Raw genomic sequence first — 25,182 nt, forward strand, 5'->3', positions numbered from 1 at the left:
ACACGTGCACACGTTTAGTTGTAAATGGAGTTATCCCATCCATACGATTCTGTGACCTTTCCCCTCCAGCAGGATATGGTGACAGCTTCCTGTGTCACCACACACACGTCTACACCATCGTTTTGAGTGGCTGCTTGCTGTTTCATTCTTGAAGTGCCACAGTTTACATTCCCCGTCGGAGCGTTGTAGCTTTTCACCGTGATAAACCACTTCTTAGCAAACATCCGTGCTAGATGGGTGACTCTCGCCTTCTCCTCCGGGGACAGGGTGGCCAGAATGGCCGTGCGGGGAGGGGCCCTCGCCGGGGCCCGGCTGCAGGAGCCCAGGTTGTTGAGTGGAGGATGCTGGCATCGCTTCAGTTTGCCAGCTGGACCTCATCAAGTACGGGTGTTAATTACTGGGAGGCCCCTGGTTCTGTGAGCAGGCGGGGGACGCTGGGGCTAACTCGCGAAACAGGGTCACCTTGAAACAGACGCTTCCAGGGGAAGTGAAACAGAGGAGAGGACCACGGGGAAGCACAGGGCCGGGGCACAGGCTTCCCACCCGTCTCCTCTAAGTCACCCCAGTACTCTGGAGCCTCTGTAGGGGACATGTGCATAGGCTCCCTCCGGCCCCGAGTAACAATGCCGTGTGTGTCTTTGTCCCTGGCTTTAATTGGGGTGAGCTGGGAGCAAGAATACCCATATCTGTGGCTTACCCCTTTCCAGAAGACCCTTGGACTCCGAGGAAGCTGGCGATCCCTGCGTGTCCTGAGAATGTGGCCTGAGTGAGCGCCGGGGCTCGGGAGTGGAACCGGCATTGGGAAGGGGGGGGCAGCCTGGCAGTGCCAGACGGGGGCCCAGCTGTGCCGCGCGCCCAGGTCAGGAAGCGCTGCCCCGTGGCCCCAGCCAGGTAAGCCCAGGGCTGCAGGCGCGGCCGGGCCAGGTTGGAGGAGAATTAGGTTATTGCATTTCCTCTGTAATTCTTCATCAGGGCTGCCGCCTGGCTCTGTTGCGGGAAAATCAATGTGTTCTGACTCCATAATTTCCCAGGTTGCTTTACTCCAAGTACATTGTGCAGGGAAAGGTGACATCTCCGGCCACGTCTGCGTGGACCCAATATATCTATCTATCTAGAAAACTATATATTTATATTTCTATTATGCCCTTTCCTCCCTTCCCCTTCTCCCCTCCCCCCCACCCCCCCCACCCCCACCTCCCAGCAACTGGATTCATTGGAATTTCACAACCTTTGCATGCTTTTGTGAAAACACTCATTTGTGTTTGCATCAGGCCGCTAATGGCGGATGCCCAGGTCTGCGGAGCTTACCTCTGTTCAGCTCTCGTTATGGCGAGGAATGTGCCGTTAATAATGCATCTATGGAACTCAGCTGTGTGGGAGCCAAGTAATTATCCCACTGTAGCGTTCCGGCTTCAGTGTCATCACAACTGGGGCTTCATTAAAAGTCCTACCAGAGACGGTGTTGTGTGCCTCAGCCTGTATATATATTTTTTCATTTAAATTATCAGCCTTGCTATGGCTCAGAGGTAATTTGACTTTTTGAAACCGCTGAGCCCCTGTGAATTCCCCTCCCCTTCTCCCTCTCGCTGCTCTACCAGCTGATCAGCCCCAGAAGAACAAAAGGTTTATCTGAAGCTATGAAGCATATATTCACCAGCTTCTGGCGTCTAGATAAAAAAAAAAATCAAAGTACTCCATTGAACATGTTAATACTGAGCAAAATGCACACAGCCAGACACTAAACCTTTACAGGGATTTGGGCATTTGAAAAGTGATACCCCGATCAGGTCTTGAGCTACGTTTCTTAGCCCAGAGAAGAGCGAGTAGCAAAGGAGGAAGAAAGAATGTTTATAAAGGAATATCAAAAGCAGCCAATGAATTGCGTCAGAGCTGCCCACCTTTCGTCTTAGCCCTTTGTCTGGTTTTGGCGGGGTGGGCAGCCGGAAGCCTGGAGAAGAGCACATCATAGGGCGCTGGGTTCCCCCCTTGGCTCTGGACTTTGAGCTGCCGGCGACGTGAGTGGGAAGAGGGCTTGCCGTGACTCTTGGAAGAAACACAGAATCGGGATGGTGGTTCTCCTCTTTGTTTCTCCTGATTCTCTGCGACCTCTTCAGCGTTCCACAGCGGAGGGCTGGGGAGAGTCTCAGGAAGGGGCCCCGGCCAAGCGCACTGTGTCTTGGGGCCTCCTGGAAGTCTTGCGTTTCCCAGCTACTTCATTTCCCCCGACGGGGAGCAGTCACCAAATCAGACTGGCAGCAGCCATCAGGTTCCATGAGTGAATCATCCATCACAGAGCTAGCAGATAGGCGCTCGATTGGCAATGTCTGCCATGGGTGGTGAATTGCTGACTGGGTGCTTTTCCCACACTTGTCTGTCAAATAGGCTTACTGAGCTCCCATACTCCGCTCTGGATTAAGGAAGATATCGGAAAGGTGTAGGATTTGTTTCCGCCTGCTAGAAGCTTTCTGCATATTTGGGAGGCAAACGTGGCTATGGAAAACATCTCATGTGATAAACAATTGATGATTAAATGCTGGGGTATACTTTTCTATCAGGAGAGAGAATATGGAGAATGGAGTCGTGCAAAAAGACGTCCAGAAGGATATAGCGCGTTTGGGCACTGATGAGGCCAGCTTGGGTGGCGTTTAACCTGCTCATGAAGCCAAGAAGTGTGTAGCACCATATAAAGCTGGTGCCCAGATGGAGAGAAGGAGAGAAGAGTCCAGTTTTCACTCTGCGTGGCCCTCATGGAACCCTAAGGGAGCTCTGTCCTTTGTGGATGGGGCTCAGCCTCCGTGTGTGTAAGATCGGAGCTGGCTGCCCCCGAAGCTGTGCAAGGCCGCAGGTGTGCCCCAGGTGGGAATTTGTACCCGGAATATGAGTACAACATGCGGGACGCCCGTGGCCTTCTGGTAACTGGCCCCTTTGGTGTGCCGAGTTGACCCCAGATACAACCCCTTGAAACACCTCTCTGCCACAGGGGAGATGCACAGATCTCAGACTCTGCCCCAGACGTGCCTTCTAGTCTTTACCGGCCGGCTCTGTGCCAGGCTTTGCGTTGAGTGTTGTGGATCCTTAACCAAGGCAGACAAAGCCCCCAATCCCCAATCCGACGGGAGAGGTAGCCACGCGGATGTACGAATTCCTGCGTCGTACAAGTGGGTTAGGGTGTGATTACCTCTCCTGGTTATGTGCAGGTAGATACGGGAGGATAGAGAGCGGTCAAAGGAGGTTTGAAAGTAGAAAGGCATTTGAGCTGGGCCTCCGAAGGATGACTAGGAGTTCATTAGGGAGAAGAGAGAAAGAGAATTCTAGGCGGTGGGCACAACAAAAACTCGGAGACATTAAAAAGAGCATGATGCTCCTTGAAGCTCTTCTTGCCAGGGTCACCAGTGACTCCTGATTGTGGAAGCTGGTGGCTTTTGTGGTCCTTCTAGGCCCCTGGAGCCTGCAGAGCACTCCCAGCACGCTTATCCTCAGGCGTATCTGAATGCCCCCGAATTGGTGGTCTCCGGCCCTGGCTTCCTTCTCTCTCGTAGTCACCCTTACAGCTAGTTGCCTACTAGCCGTCTAACTTGACGTGCCCTGAAAATGTCTTCACCTTCTCCCCCACCCCAGTGTCAAAGATCCCCATCTCAGTGCTCTGTCTCAGCTCCTCCTGCCCACGCCCATGCCCCCTACCCACACAGTTGGACTCCCGATGCTCCCCCGCTTCGGCCAGCCAAGCTCCCACCAGCCAAGCTCCAGCTCTGGTCCAGGCCTGCAGCGCCTCGGGCTGTGTTTGCCAAAGAGGCTGCATCCTGGAGGCCTCGCCCGTTTGCCAAACTCAAGGCCAGCGGCACTCCATTCTTTGCTTTTGTTTAGCCAGGGACTGTTTCCAGGGCCTGTCTGTCATGGTCAGGGTCTTGGAAGCCCTGTAGGGGGGGATTCGGACTTAAAGGAACACGTCAGACGCTGCCTATTGCCTCCCGAGACGCACACACACTTGGAGCCGGGGCCTCCACCTGTTTCTGGGGAAATAGGTCTTTGCCTCCTTTTGGGACCATCAGTTCGTGCTTGTGTGAAGGATTTGGGAGTCATTTTGGCGTCTGAACCTCCGCAATGGCCACTCGTCCCCATCGGAGCCAAAGACGCCGTGCCCGGTGATGTTACGCCCGCCGGGAACGAGGTCGCCCCTCCTCCTGGGCAGCCGGGGCTGGGGTTTCAGAAAACAGAGTGCCTCACTGCTGTCCTCACCGGTCAGGACTGAGGGCGGGCGGGAAAACTCAGCCAAGCACGTCTCGGCATCGGGGAGCAGCTCGGAGGCCCCGGGTCCTGGTTCTCCCTGGTCCAGAGCTGGAAAGAAAGAGGCGGAAGAAGTGTTTGAATACTGTGCTGTGAAGGGAACAGTCCTGCAGCGAGGCAGTTGTGATATTAGAGCAGCCCTCCTAAGAGATCCCCCGGCTCTGAGCTGTGATCCACACACCACATTCACAGACAGCTGGTCGCCCAGCGTGGGCTGTGCCTGCCGCTCAGAGCTGGCACACTGGCGGGGACCAGGTAATGCTCTAATTTCCCTCGTGCAGATGCGGCCAGGAATATCTTAATTTATTGGTGTGCTGGCATGCAAGGGGGAATGCTGCCGGTGCAGCCTTGCATAACTATTAGCAAAAAATGGAGCTGATAGGGGCTTGACTTTTCCTAAAGTGGGTTTGAAATAATCATCGCCTTTTGTTGTGTTTGGAAGGGCTTGAACAATTCTTAATTATTTAATTATAGATATGCGAGTAATACACTGGGAATGGCCCTGCCATTCCAGGGATACCGAGCAGAGGAAAATGTTTAGTTACCGGAGGAGGGGAAAAAAAAAAGGTGGTAATTAAATCGAAGTGTCGTTTGTATCATGCCACGCGACTCCGTCAGCGACGCGGGCGGGACAAGGTCCGCTGGGCCCCCCCTTGGAAATTCTTATGTAACCCTAGGACCATCGACAGCATCGCCGCCGTCCTCCGGGCGAGGCCTGCAGAGTTTGCAAAGTTCTCTGTCACTCGCTCGCGGCGTGCCACGTTAGGGCTCTGGCTGGGAGGTGCCGTTGTTCCCATTTTCCAGATAAGGAAGTGGAGTCTCGGGGACTCATGGACGGCCTCGCTTCGCTCAGGCTCGAGAGCCGCACTTTGCGTTGCTCACACGTCACCACGGCCTGCCTTTGGCGTCCTGTCGTTGGAAGAGGCTGAGCCGCGCTCTGCTGCACGGGGACTTCGCTTTCCAAATAGCCTGGGCCAGCCTCGACAACTTTGGTGACTGTTTGCCTGAATGGTGCGTCTGACTCCATGGCACGCGTCTCGTGATGGACACCTTGTAATTATCCCATATAAGCACTCATTGTATTCATATCATTAATTTTGTTTGGGCTATTACATTTGATAGATACATTAAGCATTATATAGTTCTCTTTATACATGAAATTGAACTGCCTTTGAACAGTCAGCCGGCTAATTGCCCGTAATTTGTGTTGCTAACGAGAGGCAGAATAGTGGTATAACATTAGGCTCAACAGTCAGTTAACAAATTTGCCGATTCCGATTGCAAAGCATGCCCTCTGCGGCTGAGGCAGGCTGCACTTCACACGTGAATAGATTTTTAAAAACGCATTCAACTAAACAACAACAGCAACAAATTCTCGCCACCCCCCCCCCCGCCCCCAGCACTAGGCAGCAATGGCTGGCCAATCAGGGCGATGGGTTGGTAGTGGGTTCATGAGGCTCGAGGATAGGAGCTGTGGGGAAAACCCAGGGGTGGAAGGGAAGGTTCTGGCTGCTCCTCGTGTGGGGGCCGAGAGGCTGAGCTACTGCCAATGTCCTGAGTGGCCTCCCACCCCATCCCTTGTCTGTGGTCTGGGGGGGGCGGGGGCACCCGTGGTTCTGGCCTTTTGATCGTCATTAGATTATTCCTGCACTGGGTCTTCCATTTGGGCCTTGTCATCCGAGGGGTTCTTGGGAGAGGATTGGGTGAGGTCATCTTCGAGTCTCTTCTGCCATAGCCAGAAGGTACTTTGGAAATGGGTGGTTGTGGGAGAATAGCTAGTGGGTCATCCTCCCCTGGAATCCCATGACCATTTCTGAGCCCCTGCCTTGAGAAAGGAATGCCAGCCGCCAGACAGGCCTGGGGAAGGGGCACACCACTGATGAAGTGATCATGGTGGGGTGTGGAGGGGCTGACGCGGATGAGACAGATGAGCTCCTTCCTCCTGGAATGCCGAAGACCTGAACGCATCTCCCCCAAATTTGTACGTTGAAGCCCCAACCCCCTAGGACCTGAGATTGTGACTGTATTTGGAGGCAGGGCCTTTTTTGAAGAGGTGAGTGAGTTAAAATGAGGCCATTAGGATGGGGGCCCTAATTCATGATGACTGGTGTCCTTCTAAGCAGAGGAAATGTAGACACAGGGACACCCCAGGTAGGCACGCCCACACAGAGGAGAGCCCATGTGAGGACATGGTGAGAAGCAGGCCCTCTGCCTGCTGAGGAGGGAAGCCTCAGAAGAAACCGATGCTGCCAACACCTCGATCTCAAACTTCTGGCTTCCAGAACTGCGCGAAACTCGATTCCTGTCGTGTGAGCCACTCAGGCTGTGGGATTTTTGTCCTGGTGGTCCCGAGCAAACCAGTACAGAGGATCCCAGCCGTTCCATCAGAATGAGGTGGGAAGGGTGTGGTACGGCCTTGCTGGAAAAGTCCCCAAAAACCAAAGGTGAGCTGCGCCCTGTCAAGCTTGAAAAATAGAGTGTTAGGACAAAGAAGAGGCTGATGCAGCAAATGGTGGCCCCTCAGGGTTCATTCCACGGTGGAGACCCAGGTCCTAAAATGGCACTGATAGACCCTGTTCTATACGCCCCTGGTTAGTTACTCGGGGACACGGCTGCTGCTGGGGAGGCGTCTCCTCTTGCCCTCTGGCACCGGCCTTCCCTAGCCCCCCGTTTCCATGGCAGGCACGGGAGAGGCTTGTATTCCTCTGTCTTCCTCCACTGAGCATGTGAGTGTTGGTACCTACAAACCAGCGTCAAAGAAAGGGACTTTCTAAGCCTGGAAGACAGCGCCTGTGGGCATCGGAGTTCATTCCAACAGATTTCTAGGCCTGGTGTCTGCTCAGTGAACAAGCCAGGTCTGTGACGGACACATTACTTAGCACCGCAGACTCTAACTTCCTCTTGCCCGTTACTTGAGTTTATAACTTAAGGGAATTCAATTTTCTTTTAACTTCGAAAACAAAGTAGCAGAAATCATTTGGATTGTCACCTTCTGGGCAAATTGTTGCTGTTTCCAGCATTGCTTTACGTAGTTATGGGACAAATCGCCTAAACATGGCCAATAGCTGTTATTGATTACTCCCCGGGGCTGCGTCCCACTGTGCTAGACGGCTTGGCGTCCTGGGTGTAGATTGGCGCGTTCTCCACTCTGGAGCGCCTTACTCTCTGGGCAGTGGGCAAGTCGAGCTTGTTGACGGCGTGCATGCGTGTGTGTGAAATGTACATAGAGTGTGTGAAGACACTTATGTCATAGGAATAAAAGTGAGAGGTGTAAATGTTTCTGTGCCTAAGTATTATATTTGCTTTCAAATAATTTTGAATCCACTGACGTTTTGTACAGAGTGGAAATGGTGTTGCCATTGTGACCCCCCCGCCCCGCCGCTTACGGAGTTATTGGCTGATCACAAGATGTTTTTCTGATATCAAGTAGCAGCTTTCTGTGAAGAACCCAATATGAGTGTGCTGTCAGTAGCCCTGGCCATCTTGTTCTAGCTACTCTTTCCTCCAAAGATGGGAACTTACAGGAAATGAGAAAACCTATCATCCGGGGTAGGCCACAATGTCCTAAAGACATGATGGTTTGTCGCCATCAGCCAGTAAGGCTCTGAGGGTATTGCTCCTTTGCTGTCGCCTGAGATTTCAGCCCAGGGATGGCCTCTGGAGTCCCACCGTAATTCCCCTTGGCTGGCCTTTCTTTCTGTTTTTTAGTTAGCCGAGGATAGAAAGAGGAAGTAAGAGCTTAGTTTTGAGCAGGACACTACGAGAATTTCCTCTTCAGAGGATTTCTCATTATACAGTAAATTGATAGATGAATGTTGGCAAAGTCATTCAATACAGATCTAGATTGGGAGTGTGGATTATTGAGAAAGTTGTTTGACAAGGCTGATAATTAGTGATAGCGATTGGTCTCTGTGAGGGCATTCTTTTCAGTGAGTTAATATAGAAATTCAAGATGGTGCTACTAAGTCTTTTTGATCAACATAAATGGATCTCACTATTTTTTTTTAAAGATTTTATTTATTTATTTATTTGAGAGAGAGACTGAGAGCACGAGCAGAGGGGGGGAAGAGGGTGGGGGAGAAGCAGACTCCCCGCTGAGCAGAGAGCCTGACGCAGGAGGCTCCATCCCAGGACCCTGGGATCATGACCTGAGCTGAAGGCAGATGCTTAACCCAGTGAGCCACCCAGGCGCCCCTGGATTTCACTATTTTTTTTAATCAAAAAATTAATCCCTGGCATGCAGAAAAGATTCAAATAACATAGAAGAGTATACATTCTCCCTTCCTCTTGACTCCTCCCCCACATTCCCAACTGGAGCACGGATACCTTGGGATGCTGGGGAGGGCTTCAGAGAGGAGGTGACATTTGGTAATAGGTTTTGGAGAGTGAGTTGGAGTTTGTGTACTGCGAAGCTGCTTTCGCTGATGGCTGCACCAGGGAGGGAAGTCGTGCAGGTTAAGAGGAGAAAGGGAGCCTCGGCGGGTTTGGGAAGGCAACGGATCAGGATCTTGCCGTGCCCCTTCCTGCTTGGAGGGGCCCCGCTCAAGAGGGCGAGTCCTATGGTTGGAAAAGGGGCCAGTTACCTGAGTCTGTGGTTGAGTATAGGTGTCAGGCAGGCTCAGGAGGACAGATGAGCGTGGGGAGTTGCAGGAGGGAAGCCGGAGTAATATGCAAATGACCAAGCAAATGACCAGGTATCAAAGCCAAGGACCCCAGCTGAGAAAGAAAGCCCACCCAGCTTGCTTCCTGGTTACTGCTCCGGAAGCGTTGCTGGGAACCCATGGCCGGGGACATGTCAACTCCTGATGGAAACCTGGTTTGGCAGGCCCCGTTTTTTAAGCTGAGTGCCTGGCTGCCAGATCGCATTTGGATTGAGTGGCTGGCATTCCTTGAGCCTCGCTTAATAGGATTGAAAGGAAAGAAATGTTACTTTTCATCACGCAAGACAACAAAGAGAAACGGGAAAACGAAAATATTATTTCGTTTGAACAAATTACAGGGAGACTCCCTGGGGTGCTTTCTAGGAGTTAGATGAGGAAAAGCACTTAAATATCATTCCATCAAACTAAATTTTTAACTACAATTTTTTACAGATAAAATGTGTTGGGAGGATTCAAAGAAGATTAGAGCTCACCTAAGAAACAGTATTCAAATTTTACCAGCTAATGGAGGCCGGGCAGAAACTGTTAATGCCTATAACTTCCCTCCAAGGGACAGAGATTTCAGTATTCTTATAAAAACACATTGAGCTGATTTCATTTCCGTGTCTCGGCAGACTTCATTCGTGTAATTTCAGTAAGTGTTATAAATGTTATTTTAAGTATTATAATGATAATCCCTACTGACAACGGAGCCGTGCATCTCAGCTTCCATTCCTCAGGTAATGTTTACCTCGGATAGCACATAATTGTTTGCTTTTTTCACGGTAAACTCTCTGCTCCCAACTGCTTAATCAGCCATGGAAAAGAGAGGAGACTTTAGAAATGTTTAATGTTCTTCTGATTACATTAGAGTCGTGGGTAAGCCCACATCAGTGGGGCCAGAAGAGCAGACCGGCGCTCTTTTGTTTTGGGTTTGTGTTTTGGTGTGTCCGTGTTTGCTCTCTGTCCGCAGACCTTCAGGAGTGCCGGGGGCCGGGGCGACTGGGGGAATCACTTATGGGTGTCACTATCCCGGCCTGGGTGGCGGTCTGCCCTTTCTCGGGGCACGCCCTCCTCCTGGCCGCCCGCCGCCTTGCGGATGCTGCTCGCAGGCTGGGTTTGTGCGCTGCCAGGGTCCCGGGTGCCCGCGGGCTCTCCGAGCGTGTGCTCCACGGCCTGCTCGCCCAAAGCGAGATTTCATTACGCTTTATGAAAGTGCAGCTTTTCTACCCGGGAACGCAGAACCTCGGGGGCTTTCTCGGGGCGCTGTGTGTAACATTTGCCTCTGTGGCCTCTTCCATATCTGAATCCGGATGTGATCAGGAATTAAGAGGGAGCCGGGAAGCTTGATATGCATTGCAGGTTGGAAGAGTATTTGCTGCTCCTGGTCTTGAGTGTTTAGAGCCCTTCTGCCTGCATCTCTGACTATAGGGAAGTTCTGCTTCTGAGCTGACTGGCAGCCATATGTACTTTAATTCGTTCAGCGACATCCGTAGAGAGACCGCTCTGCTTCAGGCACTGTGCTGGGCTCTGGTGAGTGACTCTCTGAACGAGCGTGTTTCCCCGTCTAGAGGGGGGAGCCAAGACTGAACAGGCGAGCAAGCCAGTGTGTTATTACCGATGGAGAGAAGTGTTACTAGTGTGAGGACAGAGGAAGGTGGGGAGGATGTTGCTTAAGCTGAGCTTTAAAGGCTGAGCAGGAGCCGGGCCCGTGAAGAGGCTGGGGCAGAGCAGGTGCTTTGAGGCCGGAAATGCTGCAGCCATCCTCTGGGCGCCGAAGGCTGGTGTGTGTGGGGGGCTGGTGTGTGGGAAGGACCAAGGACCGTGGCTCCAACGAAGCGAGAGTGGCTGGGCAGTGTCTGGCCTTGCAGGGTGGGGATTTTATTCTCTGCAATAAGAAACCGGTGCGGAGCTTTAGGCCGCCCGTGACATTGTCCTGTTGGAGCTTGTAAAAAGATTGTCCTGGCTGCTGGGTGGATAGGACACCCTCAGGGTGCAGGAGTGGGAGCTCAAGAGTCGGGTGGGTAGTCAGTGCCGTTATCCTGGCTAGAGAGGGTGGTCCGTGGTGGGGGCAGTGGGTGAGGGGCTGATTCGAGACACATTCTAAAAAGGAGATGGACATCCCTGCCGGCCAAGTGCATGCCAGGCAGGAAGAGGGGTTGGGTTTCTACAGTTGGTCTGCCTCGTCCTGTGTCCTCCTGTGGTGGAGGCCCTTTCACTTCCCAGGACTAACCCCCCGCTAGGCTGTCTGTCTTCTTTCCCCTCAGGCTGTTTGGAACTCGTCCTGACAGTCCCCTGAGGAAGGATGGAGAGGGGCTGGCTGAATTCCCTGCCTCCCCCACCGCCATGCATTATGTGACTCATTCTCCAGCCTCGGTTTCCCCAGCCCCTCCTGGAAAGGGGATGGGAGCGTGCTCGGCGTGCCTGACCCTTCCCTCTCCTCCTCCCATGCCCACTGACAGCCCTTCCTCCACACACTGCTCTGGAGATCCCCAAGGTCTGCGGGATAATTGAGCTTGAGCCTTTAGTTAAAGACCGGGGCCGGTAGGTAGCTGATTTCCCCAGTCCTCAGGGTGGACGCTTGACAGGTTTCCGTGATGGGGACAGAGGAGCAAAGAGAGAGGAAGTGGAGTGATAGATAATTAAAGTATCCTGAGGGCCCTGGTCTGGTCCAGTTGGCCCAAGAGGGGTCTTCCCCAGTGGGGCCTAGTCAGAGGGCGTGTGTGCACCTGGCTGTCTGGAAGGTAGGCAGGCTTTTGGCTGATGCGGGGGTGGGGCCGTGGGTAGGAGGAGCGCAGGGATGAATTGCATGGATGGAATATCCCTCGTGCCCAGCTTTGGGCTGAATTAACTTCCGAGAAAGCATCTCCTACCTCTCCTCTTTCCCTTGGACAGGCAACAACTAGTTGAATCCATCCCTCTGTGTCTGTCCCTGGCTCTCTGCATTCTGGGGAACCATCAAGGAATCTAAAAAAAGAAAAAAGAAAAGGGGGCAAAAATCAAGGTGGAACCAGGCAGGTGTGCCAGGGAGCAGACACACACACGCACACCCCACCTCCGTCCCAACCCAAACCAGATGAATATTTTAACACCCGAGCATTTTGTTCAAGCCAGAAGCACGCTGCATTGCTGGCAAGGCCCGAGAATGACCTGAAAACCTGAATATTTTGGGGAACAAAAGGTCCTTGGGTCTGCTTTCCCGAGAAGGGCCTCAGTCCAGGGTTATTTGAAGGCCGCGTGGTCCGGGGGGCCTGATAGGCGGTGGGAAGGGCTTCTGCTGCTGTGTGCTGAGGGAGCGTGGGCCCTGCTCCCTGGCACCAGGCAGCCTCGTGGCACCGCGAGGCCCCGGCCTCCAGTCGCGCGCCAGGCAGAGAGGAGGGAGAAGGTGGGAGGAGGGAGAGCGGGAGGAGGGAGAGCCTGCGAGAGGCTGGGGCAGCGGGGCTGGGAGAGAGAGAAACAAACTCTATTTTCTGCTCGTCTGTGGCGGGAGGGCTCCTGCGGCCCACACGCTCGCGGAGTGAAGCAATTTCAGACGGGGATGAGTGTCTGTTTTTCCCTGGAGCCGAGACTAAAAACCCCGAAAGCCCTTGGTTTCTCTGCCCTTAATATCCTGTTCTGAAAAGTGCAGTTGTAAGAAGTGGAGGAAATGAAGATCCGTAACAAGTGGAAGGAGGCCCTTCCCCAGCCGGAAGCGGTGGGACGGGGGGGCCTCGGGGTCGGGGGGAGCTGGCTGGGGAGGCTGGAGAGAGGCTGGGAGAGAGGACCTGGCTGCCCAGGAGTGTCCCGGGCAGGTGGCCACTTGCGGACAAAGATTCGGGTTCCTGTCCTGTGTCTGGGGGTGTTTGCCGGCACTGGAGCCACGCGGGTGGCGTCGAAGGCCACGTACGATGGCAAGGCTGGGATTGTGGAATTCTGTTATTCCGTCTCTGCAGCTCCTGGCCTCCCAGAGCTCCCTGAGCTGTGGCCTTTCCTCCAAATGCAGGCACTCGCCGCCTCTCGCCTCCTGCTCTCTGCCCCCGACGGTGTGTGCGCCTGGCATGTGCCCAGGCTGAGCAGGGACAGATCTTGGCTGCGAAGTGAGCACGGAGTTTCAGAACCAGCCTTGGTCCAGGGCAGCTGGGGGCTGGGTCTCTAGAAACCAGAGGCGTCGTTGTACCTTAGAGGGGCCTCTTGGGCCTGCATGGTGGAAGGAAAATGCAGTGTGAGGGGGACAGCAGGGCACAAGGAGAGCCTCCTCCCCAAGCAAGGAGGGCCAGGGGCTGCCGGGAGGCAGCTGACAAGGCTTTCTGCTGGGCCCCCAAGTTACTTTGAGGTCTTGGCCCCCCTGCACTGACTCGCTGTCTGTTCTGCAGCCACCGGCCTGGCCTGCCAGGACCTCTCCAATATGTCTAATGTTGCCCCCACCCCGCTTTGCTCTCGACACGTGACGTCCCATGCAGGGTACCAGCCCCCTCCTCCCCGTGTGGGGAGATTCTGGCCCTCTGGCCTCCCCGGGGTCCTGGCCTCTGTAGAACCAACTGGCCCGGAATACAGACTCTGGGCTAGCATCGCTCCCCATGAGCTGGGTAACTGTGGGCAAGTCTTGCATCCTCTGCGTCTGTTTCCTCCTCGGTGAAGCGGTGGTGATAGGTGGCTTTGAGAGTTAAATGGCCTTAGAACAATGTTGGCACAGAGGAGTAATGAGTGGGTAAAGGTTCGAGGTTATTGTTGCTGTCGTTACTGTTTTTCTTCTACAAATCTTCCCCGTTCCTGGAGATGGCTCCCAGTGCCCCTCCTGCGGAGAGCCTTCCCAGCTGGCCTGTCCCCGGGTCTCCCACTGTCTGCCCTGAGTAATTTGACACACCTAAGGCCTTATTGTCCGTCCTCTGTCTTTAATGACACCGTATGCATTCGGCACACCTTCTCAGGTAAGTTCTAAATTCTCTGAGAAGAGGGCCTGTCCGTCTCCTAATCTGTGCCACCCCCCACGTCCCACCACCGTTCTGGACTTACAACATGTTTAGTAAGTATTCACTTAATTGGATGGTCTGAAACTATATTCAAAAACGAGTTTAAGGCCTTTTATTTCGATAAAGAAAATAGATAATAAAATATGTATATATACGGCGTCTGCTCTGTTTGACCCTGTGCAGCGAGTCACGTGGTGTTATGTTCATATTGCTGATGCAAATATCAGGCTCAGAGAAGAAAACTGACTTGCTCAGGGTTACAAGGCAGGACTTGAATTCAGGACTCTTGACTCCACAAGAGCAGGCCTGTGGCTAGTGGGATGTGTGGTCTCTGGGCATTCTCAAACAGGACTGATTTTCCGTTGGGCGGTGGCCAGTTTATTTAAGGGTTGGGCCATGCCCAAGCCCCTTTCTCCAAAACCTGGGTGGGCTAATGAGTCCCCACGTCTAGGACCCGGTGCCTGCCCCCAGCCAGTGTGCAGGGGTGGCATGAGGACCTGCTTTTTTATTGGTGGTAGATTTAGTTGCGTTTGGGCTAATATCAAATAAGCTTAAATTCCCCAGGGCTCGGGTGACTGCAGTGCGCAGCCCAGCTCAGCTTCTTCTCCTGCCCGTGTGTCCCCACAAGTCCCAGCATGAGCTGCTTTAGATGGCAGCACATCTTTCTTGTCCACTTGTCGTGTGCCTGAGGACAGGCCCTGCATCCTGTTGCATACGCCCATGGTACCTGTCTCAGTAGATAGTAGGTGCTCAGGGGAGGCAGCAGGGAAAACGATGAAGGCCAGAGGGATTTGTTCAGTTCTGGCGATTTCCTCCAGACAGCAAAGGCAACTTCTTCTTCCATGGCTGGGCATGGAGTTTGAGAAACCAAATGAACAGGTAGGCTGGGAATATATAGGCTCTGAAAGAGTCCTCTTTCCTATCCCTCTACCTGGGCTGATGGTGAGCGGACCAATAGAGAACCAGGGCCACCAGCCTGAGACTGAGCTGCAGTCTAATTATGCTGGGGGTGCTGGCCTATGCTTTCTCCGGACCCTGCCTCCTAGAGTCTCGCTCCTCGAAGTTGTGGCCCCGTGACTTAACGGTATCCTCATCACCTGGGAATGCACTAGAAACACGGACTACCAGGCCTCACCCTAGTCCTGCTGAACCAGAATCTGCATTTTATTTTATTTTGTAAAATGATTTTATTTATTTATTTATTGGAGAGAGAGAGAGAGTGTGTGTGTGTGCATGAGCTGGGATGGGGGGGAGCAGAGGGAGAGGGACAAGCAGACTCTGCCCTGAGTGCGAGCCAGATGCGGGGCTTGATCCCATGACCCTGAGATCATGATTTGAGCCGAAACTGTGAGTGGGACATTATACTGACTGAGCCACCCAGGTGCCCCCAGAATCTGCATTTTAAAAACAGACCCAGGGCATTCACGTACTTGTTGAAGTTTGAGAAGCAGTCGCCTAAAAGACCATTTCCCTGGGGGGCAAACACCAAGGAAGGTAGGCTAGTGTTCTTGCTAAAAACACAGCCGCCTGGCCCCCCATCTCAGCTCCCCCCAGAGGTAACACTGGGGGTGTAGCCTGTCTGGCTTGAGTTTCCTCCTGTGTGAAGCAGGATCATGGAAACAGTCGGGCCTTTCTCCTTGGGCTGCCGAACGAGGATTAGATGTAATAACATAGAACATATGTTCCGTACTTAGCGCACGGCCCAGGCAGAGCGAGCCCCGGATAAATGCAATGTTAGCTCGCTTTAAGAATGGAGGAGTGAAGGGGGCTTCAGTGAGTGGGAGGGAAAAACACTGTGATTTGTGCAGCTAGTTTTGCACGGGGCTTGTTTAGTGGAGCTTAACTCAGGAGCTAAATACCAGCTAGGACTCCCTGTAGAATTATTACATGGAGTAGTAGGGGAAGGGGGAGCCAGAGTTTAATGCTTGTGATAGCAATTTTTTTTTTTAAATTAGAAAAAAAAAAAACGTGTTAAAAGCAAGTAAAACCCCTGGTGATCGCAAATGAATTGCCTAAGTTCTCTTAGCAGATCCACTTTCTGGAGCGATGACGGGGTCTGCAGGAATGAATGACGTCTCCTTCCGTGAGGAGGGGGCGGTGAGAACCCCACGGTGACTCCTGGCTCTGGCTCAGGGTCTGGCCGCTCCTCGTGGGGAAGCCACGGCCACAGAGGGTGGGAGGAGGCGCTCTGTGGGCAGGGCAGGGCATCTGGGCCTCCTGGCAGCTTAAATGCCTCCGATTAGCAAGTCGGGCGGGAAGAGGTGCTAAAAAGAATCCTTCCCGCCTCCTCCGCTGGCATGTTTTGAAGCGAGTTCAGTTATGAGACTATTAAAATGTTATTTTGATAATTAAGCCCACAGCTGTTCCGAGGGCGGCAGAAGGCACGGTGCTCTCACAGACTCTGAGAGAAAGAAAGCAGGCGGGGAGCGCACCGGGCAGGGGGTGTGGACACAGGGCCGTGGAGCGGGGCTGGTTGCAGGGGTGTCAAGGTCCCTTCTAGCCAGGTCTGGGGTTGCCCCTGAGTGACCACAGGGGACAGCGGCTCCAGGAGGCCCCCTATCTGGGACAGGGGGAGCTGCCCCCCACATGCAGGGACCCTTAACAGGTGTGGGCACAAACTGTCAGAGAGGTAGCTGCCAGGGATGCCCTATGTCGGCGGTTCTCAAAGTGGGGTCCCAGGACCAGCAGCATTTTCATCCCCTGGGACTTTGTTTAGAGATGCAAGTTCTTGGCTCCACCTAACCTACTGAATCGGAAACTCTGGTGGTGAGGACCAGCAAGCAGTCTGTGTTCTAATGGATCCTCTAGCTGATTCTGATGCTTGCTAAGTTACAGAACCACCGTCCTTACGGGTCACCTGGCAAATGAACCCTTAGATATCGGTAAAGCTTGGCTAGTAAGGTGTGGGTGAGGGTGTGGGGATGGACAGCACATAGACATGTGCTGGAGGGCAAAGCGAAGCCCAGAGAGGGGAAGTGGCTTATCTAAGGCCACACAGCAAATGAGAGCAAAACTAGATTTAGTAATCAGCCAGCTCTCTTGATTGCAGATCTTTCTGTGAGACAGTCTTTCTGAATACTAAGGGCAAGGCTGGGAAAGAAGAGGTTTCAGTTAGAAGTGATGAGGTAAGCCAAGGAGAAGGCCAACAGTTTATCAACCCAGGATATATTTACCTGCCCAGAATCAGCCAGCATTCTCTAGTCATGTTCTGCTGGGAGCTTTGCCAACACATGCATTCATCCACCCACTCATCCACTCACCCAGTATCTATCTATCCATCCGTCCACCCACCCACCATCCAGCCATCACCCACCCACCTACCGATCCACCCACCCATCCCCTTACCCACCTACCTACTCACCTAACTATCCAGCCATCCACCCACCTACCCATCCATTCATCCATCCATCCATTCTTCCATCCATCCATCCATCCATCCATCCATCCTTCCTTCCAGCCTGTATCCTTCTGTTGCTCACTCCCACCTTCCATCAGTCCACTCATCCCTACTCCCCTTTTTGTCCACATAGTTGTGCATCCATCCAAATATTCAAATGGCCGTTACTCACCATCTGCTCATCCCCCTCAACCCATGCATCCATCTATTTCTTCACTCATTTTCCCATCCACTTGTTAATGAAACCTTCCCCCTTTCCCTCCTATGCCTACAAAAAGCCTACTATGTACCAGGCATTTTTATATCCTTCTCAACGGATGGGAGCTTAAGCTACCCAGCTCACGTGAGCTGGCCATGCCTGTGCTCTGCCGAGGCCCTCCTGCCTCGTCCCCTAGCACCAGGCTCCCTCCCCACTGTGCCTGCAGCCGCACTCTCATCCCTGTTCCTCTGAGCTATGGTAGTGGCCTATCACCTGGCTGCCGCTCAACTAGCCTCCCCCAACTTGGGTGCTGTAATTCACATTCTGGAAGTGAGTAGGGCTTGATCATGCCATTTCACTACTTAGACTCCAGTGACTCCTCATTGCATACAGGACAAAGCCTGCAATTTGGTTCTGCCATCTGATGCAGTCCGGGCTCGTTCCCAGCCTATTTATCAACCTTATGACCCTGTGGTTCCCAGCCGAAGCTTCAGCCTAAGCAGGTGATTTGCTGTTCCCAGATATTTTTGCATGTTCTTTGCACATGTGGTCCTCCAGTCTAAAATGCCTTCTTTCTACACTTCCCACTCTTCCTATTGAAATCCTGCTCCATGGGCCTCTTCCAGCGCCGCCAACCTTGTGCATGGCCTCTGCTTTTGTCTCCCACTGGGATGGGATGGCCCTCTGCAGAACCCTGTGACATGTCTGGCCCCACGTTGTTGTGCATCTGGCTGTGGTTTGCAAGGCTCACGCTCACATTGCAGACAGCGGCAGGCCCGCGCAGGCTCCGGCGTAGCTCACTACACAGCACCTGACGCGCGGTAGGTGCTGCTTTTGAGGTGGGTAAGTTCAGGGCTTAGTGACGTGGGTCTAACACGCGTGCCACAAGTCCCCCTGGGCTGTGCTGAGGGCCTCTCCCTGCGGGTGATGGGGAGCCACTGAGGGCTCTGGACGGAGGAGACACAAGTCAGTGCTGCTTCCCCGCCCCCGCCCCCCACTCCTCCCCACCGGCTTTGTCTCCGGCATTTGCCGCACACCTTCCGAGTTCCAGCCACACTGGCCTCTCTCCTCTCCCAGGCACACTCCTCTGGGCAGGCTGTTCCCTCTGCCCTGGGCACCTGTCCTCCATGTGACGTTTGCCTTCCCTGTCCTGACGACGTGGGCTCGATGCCCTTTCTCTGCCCAAATGTGACTCCACCCCTCAGGCTGTGCCCAGTGGTGGACATCTTCCTCCCCCCACCGCCGGACTGTGAGCTCCCTGTGGGGGGCACCACCAAGGCCTGGGGCTCTGCACGTGGCAGGTTTCTGATACATGTTTTTTGAGTGAATGAATGAATGAATAAATAAAAAAGATACATGGTGGGTACTTAGTAAATTTAATGGAATGAATACATGAATGGCACAGAGTCAGTGCCTAGCAAAGATCTGCTGAATAAACAAACAAACGAGTGAATAGGGAAGGATGTTTAGGGCTTTCTTGGAAAAGCTCTGGCCAGTTCCTTCAGACCAGGAGGCTGTCTGTCCATCCATCCCCTCCGCCGCCGGTGCTCACCCCATCAGCTGCAGGACTCTGCTCTGCCAGACGTCTCCCCCCCGTGCCTGCCTCCCACCCACACGCACAACCAGGCGCTGGGTGAGGGTGGAGATGGTGGCCCCGGAGGCCGCTGCTCAACACAGCTGGGCCGGGGTCAGGCGTGGGCGCCGGGGTCGCGGTGGCCTTTCGCTGAGGAGCAGGATGGAGCCTGCCCTGGCCTCTGGCCCCCGGTGTCACAACTGTCTACATAATTCTTTCAACTCCACAGCCATCCGGTCCAGCCCCGATCTGAAGCCATCTTCCAGAACATCTGTTTTCCTCCTCCATCAATACGCTCCCCAAAGAGGGCCAACTTGCAAAGTATTATATATAACATCAAACATGCTATCTGAATTCAATTAAGTATTTGGTTGGGGAAGGGTTTGTGGTAATTAAACATACTGTTTGGGGGCAAATTGTAGCAAACTATTTCATTCTTCATTAATAGACACCCCTCTTGACTCCCCATGAGCCGAGAGAGAGAGTTGGGGGGAAGGAGGGAAGGAAGGGAGGAGGGAGGGGGAATAGCTGAATAACCCCCAGATAGCATGATTTACGGCCACCGTTATGGGCTTTGATTTTCAGCTCTCTCAGGCTATGTGACCACAGTGAAGTCACTTAACCTCTCTGAGGCTCAGCCGTCTGGTCTGTAAAATGGGGATAATAATCCCCATCTCACAGGGCTGCAGTGAGGCTGGAGTGGGAGAGTGAATGAAAGTGCACAGCTCCCAGCACACAGTGGTGTGACCCTTTCGTGAAGGCACAGAGGTACATTGAGGCTGGATGATTTCTGTCCCGTTGGTCAGGGCCCCATCAGAAGTCCTTTTTCCCCCGAGGCAGGGCCTGAAATGCATCTCAGAGTGTTCTTTCTTCCTGGCATATTTGTCAGGTTCTGGGAGCAAGGAGGAGGAGCCCCCTACCTTATTTCACTTTGTTATCCGTAACCCACAGCTCAGGGCAGCTTGGGAGGAGAGGAGGGCCAGCGTGCATAGACTCTGGCTTCGGCTCCTGGCCTGCCCCTCTGCACCTCTGGGTCCCTGGGCCATTGCCGAAGCTCTCGCTGCACAGATTTCTGTTCTGTAAGATGGGGATAATAAGAATTACTACAGATCTCCTAGTGTTAAATGAGTTTCATAAATGGCAAGCTCTTCAACAGTGCCTGGCACGTAGTAAGCTCCCACTACATGGTGGTTTTTGTTATTCATTTATTTGCATTTTCAATTCAGAACGGCCCGTTTCAGCTGCCAGTTGTTTTCTGCGGGCGCTGGACTCCTCGGGCTGGGGCTGGTCACGGCCAGCATCCCATGGTAGCACACGGTGCCCACTGCGTGTCACCGAAGACCCAGCGGCGGCGCTTCACGTCCCGGTTTTAGAATTTGTCAACAAGCTTGCTGTTACTTCCATCTTAGACGAAGTCACCTAGCAGAAGCCATATGGGCCGCTAGACACTTGGAGGGCTGGGCTTGGTACCCAAGACTGTGGGATTCCAAAGCGACATTCTTCTCCTTGCTGTGCCACCACCCAGGGAGACGCACCTTCTGAACCGGACCCTCACTAGGTATCTGGTCTGCGTAGACCATTTCCTATCTGTGGTCTCAACTGGATTATCCACAAGTCTTGGAGCGTCTCTGTGGGTACCCCCAATGGAACAGTCTGATCCTTAGCAGCTCCCTTTTCCTGGGCATCCAGAAAAGGCTTATTCGGGACACACACTCCCTGGAAGATGGAAAGCTAGTTTGGAGGTTGTTGTCATGTAGACCAGAAAAGATGGCGGCCTGAGTGGGGGCGGGGTGCTGGCAGTGTAGGTGGAAAGCTGTGGGCGAATTCTGGAGAACTCAGGATTAATCACCGGAGGTGCACACGGTAGGTGCCAGAGGAGGGGGTGGTGTCTTTGGAGGAATAGTATTCTGGAAGACTTCCTAGCAGGGGCTGCTGGGGCTTGATCGGACTCTCTAAGAAGAGCTGGGCCATTTCAGACAGAGGGGACATGGAAAGCAAAGGCTTAGAGGTGGGAAGCCCTGTGACCAGCTGTGGACACTCTAGGAGGGGGCTGTGATGAGGCCCCTACCTTCATGGAGTGCGTGTTTTGGGACTGTGGCCCATAGTGGCTCAAGCAGAGTGACATTCAACACCAGCTCTTCCATAGTGGGGCGGGCTGTGAATTTTAGTGCTCAGGAGGGGCTGCGAGAAACTGGAGCGGGGGTGGGAGGTGACTGGGAGCCCTCACTGGACCCGAAGGACTGGCCTGAGCAGGGGTCATTTGTCATCCAGTCATGCATTTGTTCAGACCATCACCGTATGCAATACTGTAGGGCAGGAGAGCAGGGGGAGGGAAAGAGGGAGAGACAGACAGATGGACAGTAAAGGACAAACCCCTCCCCGGGAGGAACCAAAGATTCAGGAGGGACTCAGTTGTCAGAACTTATTGAATTGCAGGGGCTCAGACTCTGCCTCAAACTGCCTTAGAGAACAGGTTCACTGGGCCTGAAATGGAAGTTCTCAAGGCCCAGGTGGGCACAACCTTAGGACATGTCCTCCCCTAAGGAAGATGGCCACCAACCCCTCCAGGCTCGTGTCCTCGCAGCTCACCATCCCAGGGGCAAGAGGCTTTTATCCCCAATCTGGAGATGGGCTCTGAGTGGCCAGGCGTGGGTCATGTGCTCACCTGGGGCAAGGCGGGGAGCGGTGTGCACCTGTGGAAGTCCCCCAAAGGACATCGGGGTGGTTGGTCCCCGAAGAAGGGAGACTAGATGCCCGCAGGAGTAAAACCCAAGTCCACCCCAGCAAGAGTAAGGAAGGGTTCTCCCCTGCAGGACAGAAGCTGGCCTCCAGCAGAGAGGTGGGTCCATGGGAAGAGGGGTTCTTCTAGGCCAAGAGATGATGAATCCTGGTGGAGGCTGGAGTGGGCAAAGGGGACCCCTCGTCCTCTCTGGTTTCCTGACATCCCCTGCACTTGATTTTCTTACCCCTGCACTGGATGTTCCCTCTTTGCATCCTCCCCAGCTGTCCCTGTGGAGAACATTCCAGGATGGGAATGGGGCCTTTTGCTTCAGGCCACCTGTGGTCCGATTCCTGTTTGGCCACCACAAATGATGACTGAGATGGCGGGTCTTGCTTTTCCTTTTGAACCCTCCCGGCATCTGTCTGGCCTGCCTCTGTCTGAGTAGAGGAACCCAAAGCTCACCCTTGTTCCCGCTTTGTGGAGCCATTTGTCGGCATCATGGGGGATCGCTCTGGGAGCTTTGTACCTCCTTTTTGTCCCAAGAGGGAGACAGGTTGGTTTGGGAAATGAAAGGACCGGCTAATAGCAGTCTGGGTCACATCAAAGCCAGCACCAGCTGCCAGCCAGGGGAGCCAGCTCGCCCCAGCCACCCGGGCGTGGGAAGTCCAGGTTGTCAGAGGCCTTGGCCCGAGTCCCCGCTCTGCTTCAACTCGCTGCACGGTCTCAGCAAGGTTCCCGCCTCTCTGTGCCTCAGTTTCCTCATTTGTCACACAGGAACACCAAAGGGTCGCAGTGTACACGTAGCGATGTCATCAGCTTTGGCGCTATTCCGTCCTGTCCCTAGAGCCTCCGAAACAGCCTGTGAAGTTTCCCAGGGAGCTGACTCTCTGTGTACCCCCTTCTGTCCCCTCACTGGGGTGGGCGGCACTTGGAACACGTGGCCCTCATTTGAGGATGAGCGCCGCTCTGCTGGGAGAATCTGCTGTGAGACCTGTGGACTGGCTGCCCCCTCTCAAGGTTGCTGCCCCCTCAGGCCCCCCCCCCACTGCCCAACAGCCCTCCTGTCGCCCTCCCTGCCTTCTGAGGTGACGCTAGTCCCCACTGCCACCTCCCCACGCCCAGCCATTAGCCTCACTTCTCACTGGCTGCTCATCAGCACAGTAATCATTTTCAGATTTACAAGCATTAAATATTTTAATTTAATGCCTTGGCTCTCTTGTAATTCATGCACTTAATTATATGATAATTACTCAAATGAAAGGGATACAGCTGCTGCCGGATCGATGCTGAGGGAAGGCTGGGTGTTGAGTTGGACTGTTTTGGGGGAAGCGCCCCCCACCTTTTTCCCTCTGGGCTGCACAGCCGCTCCTCCCCGAAGCAGTGCTGAGGCCAGGAACGTGCACCCGTCTGAGCAGGAACAGGGTGTGAGGCCTGCCCTGGCCGGTGACCCCGACTCCTGTGGGTGCTGCTCCACAGACAGAAATCTGCTGCCGATGGGCAGGGAGGGAGGACTCTAGGGCCCTCCTTGGGGGTAGAGGGCAAGTCCTTTCTGTGCGCCCACTCAAGGGGGCACGGGAGGCTGGGAATGCTGTCTGGGCCACCGTGGCAGGTGGAGAGACCAGGGAGCCTGTCTCCCCCTTAGTGATGGGTGTCTGGGGGCGAGGAGCGGGGAGAGACTTCTCTGAGCATGTCCCCTGAAGATGGAGAGAGGCCTGGGCCTTCTCCCACTGACCACGAAGGGGTTTGCAAGGACAGATCAGGGAGGGATGGGTGCACGGCGCTTTCTGGTTCCTGTCTCTCCTCTCCTCCCCCCTCTGCCTTTCCTTTCCCTCTCTCCTTCCATCCTCTTCCTTTCCTTTTTATTTTGTTATTTTTCTCCCTTTTTCTCTCTTTCCCCATTGACATCTAAATTTGAGTTTAATGCCCGAAGGGTACTGGTTATGTTGTAAAAACTGGAACGGTTCCTATTTGGCCGGAATTTCAGCTCCCCCCTCCCCACCATGTTGGCGGAGCCCTGTTGGGTCTGATGCTGCGGCGTGGGTCCACTGGAGGCCCTTTAGGGCTGATGGCAGCAGCCCATGTGCGAGGCAGGTGGCGTTGCCTTGGGCCAGGCCCTCCTCGGGTCTGGGGATGGCAGCCCCGGGGAGGTCCTCTGCAAACCTGAGCTTGCTTCCTTGGGGAGTAAAGTCCCTCCTCTCTCAAGAATCAAAGCCAAGCGCCAGGTAGAGGGGTCCTGGGGCCAAGCCCTAGTTACAGGGGCCTGCAATGTTGTGGCCAAAGCTTGTGAAGAAGTTGAGTCAGGAGGGTAGAATTTGCAAGCCAGTGACCGGTTGAGGCTTCTGAAAGTGTCCGGGTTTTTAGGGTGGGGAGCCTCCCGGCGCAGGGGAGGGCCTCGGCCACTCCCGGCCCGCACATTTCCTAGGCATGGGCAGAAACACACACTTGCACTGAAAAGGGTTACAAACGGTTTGCCCCGTATGCACACAATTTTCAGCTAGCTTACAGCAGCTGCGGCGCCGTGCTGATAGATTAAAAGCAGCAACCAGCCCCAGAATGAAGTGTATTAGAACTCCTGCTGGGTCGAGCTGGGGAGAGGCCCACACAGCTGTCATCTAGGCCAAGTTTCCAACTGAAACCTCAAGAACAGGATGGAACTCTGAGAAAAGTTAGCTTTCTAAATGAGGTGGCCGGCTGTTCATCGGGAGGGGAGGTAGGCGGAGGGACCGGGGGAATGCTGGGGATTTAGAAGATGAGGAGCAGGTGATTGGTTGGGGGTGTCCTGCCTGGACCGGGAACTTTGTACCCACCTGGGGCCTCTGAGGCCAGGAACAAAGAGGAGGCTGTAGGCGTGGGCCCCGTCGCAGGCACGGTGTCCTGGCCTCTCCCTGGGCCTGGCTCCAGACAGCTGCCTTGGGAGTTGGGTGAATAAGAAAGACATCTAGGCGTTTCCACGCCGTGTCCAAAGGGCCCCAAACGCTCAGGGCTCCATGGCTAAAATAACAGGGTGGCCCTTGGATTTGGGGGACTGCACAGGTCTACCTGTGCCCAGGAAAAATGAGCTGTCAGTCACTTGCCCCCAGCTGACCTTAATGTCCCCCTGGCTGCAGCAGAGAGGCCCGGGCTTTTCGACTTCAATTTTGCGTTTTTTTAAAGGATGTCATCTCCTCATGATGAGAAAGGCTCTTGGCAGGGGTCTGGTTTTGGCTCATGAGTCTGACTTGCGGATGGGGGGAGGGGTATTTTCCATTGTCACAGATGCCACTTGAGAGCTCATCTAGACCACTCCAATTCTTAGGAAAATCACAATGCCAAGGGAGAAATCCGGGGATTGGTTTTTGTGGGGATATATCCTTATTTTTGCAGAAAGCAAAATGCTTCCCCCTGGAAGGGCCAGGTGAGTCTTTACTAGGGGACTAAA

At 54.0% G+C, this 25,182-nt stretch overlaps 1 protein-coding gene across 3 annotated transcripts in view; it reads left to right on the plus strand.

The window, feature by feature from the left end:
- Positions 1–25,182, plus strand: part of ZNF423 (zinc finger protein 423) — a 324,559-nt gene that overhangs the window by 232,480 nt on the left and 66,897 nt on the right. The window lies entirely within an intron of this gene.

This window comes from Halichoerus grypus, chromosome 15, assembly GCF_964656455.1.
Source record: "Halichoerus grypus chromosome 15, mHalGry1.hap1.1, whole genome shotgun sequence".
NCBI classification, from domain to species: Eukaryota; Metazoa; Chordata; class Mammalia; order Carnivora; family Phocidae; genus Halichoerus; species Halichoerus grypus.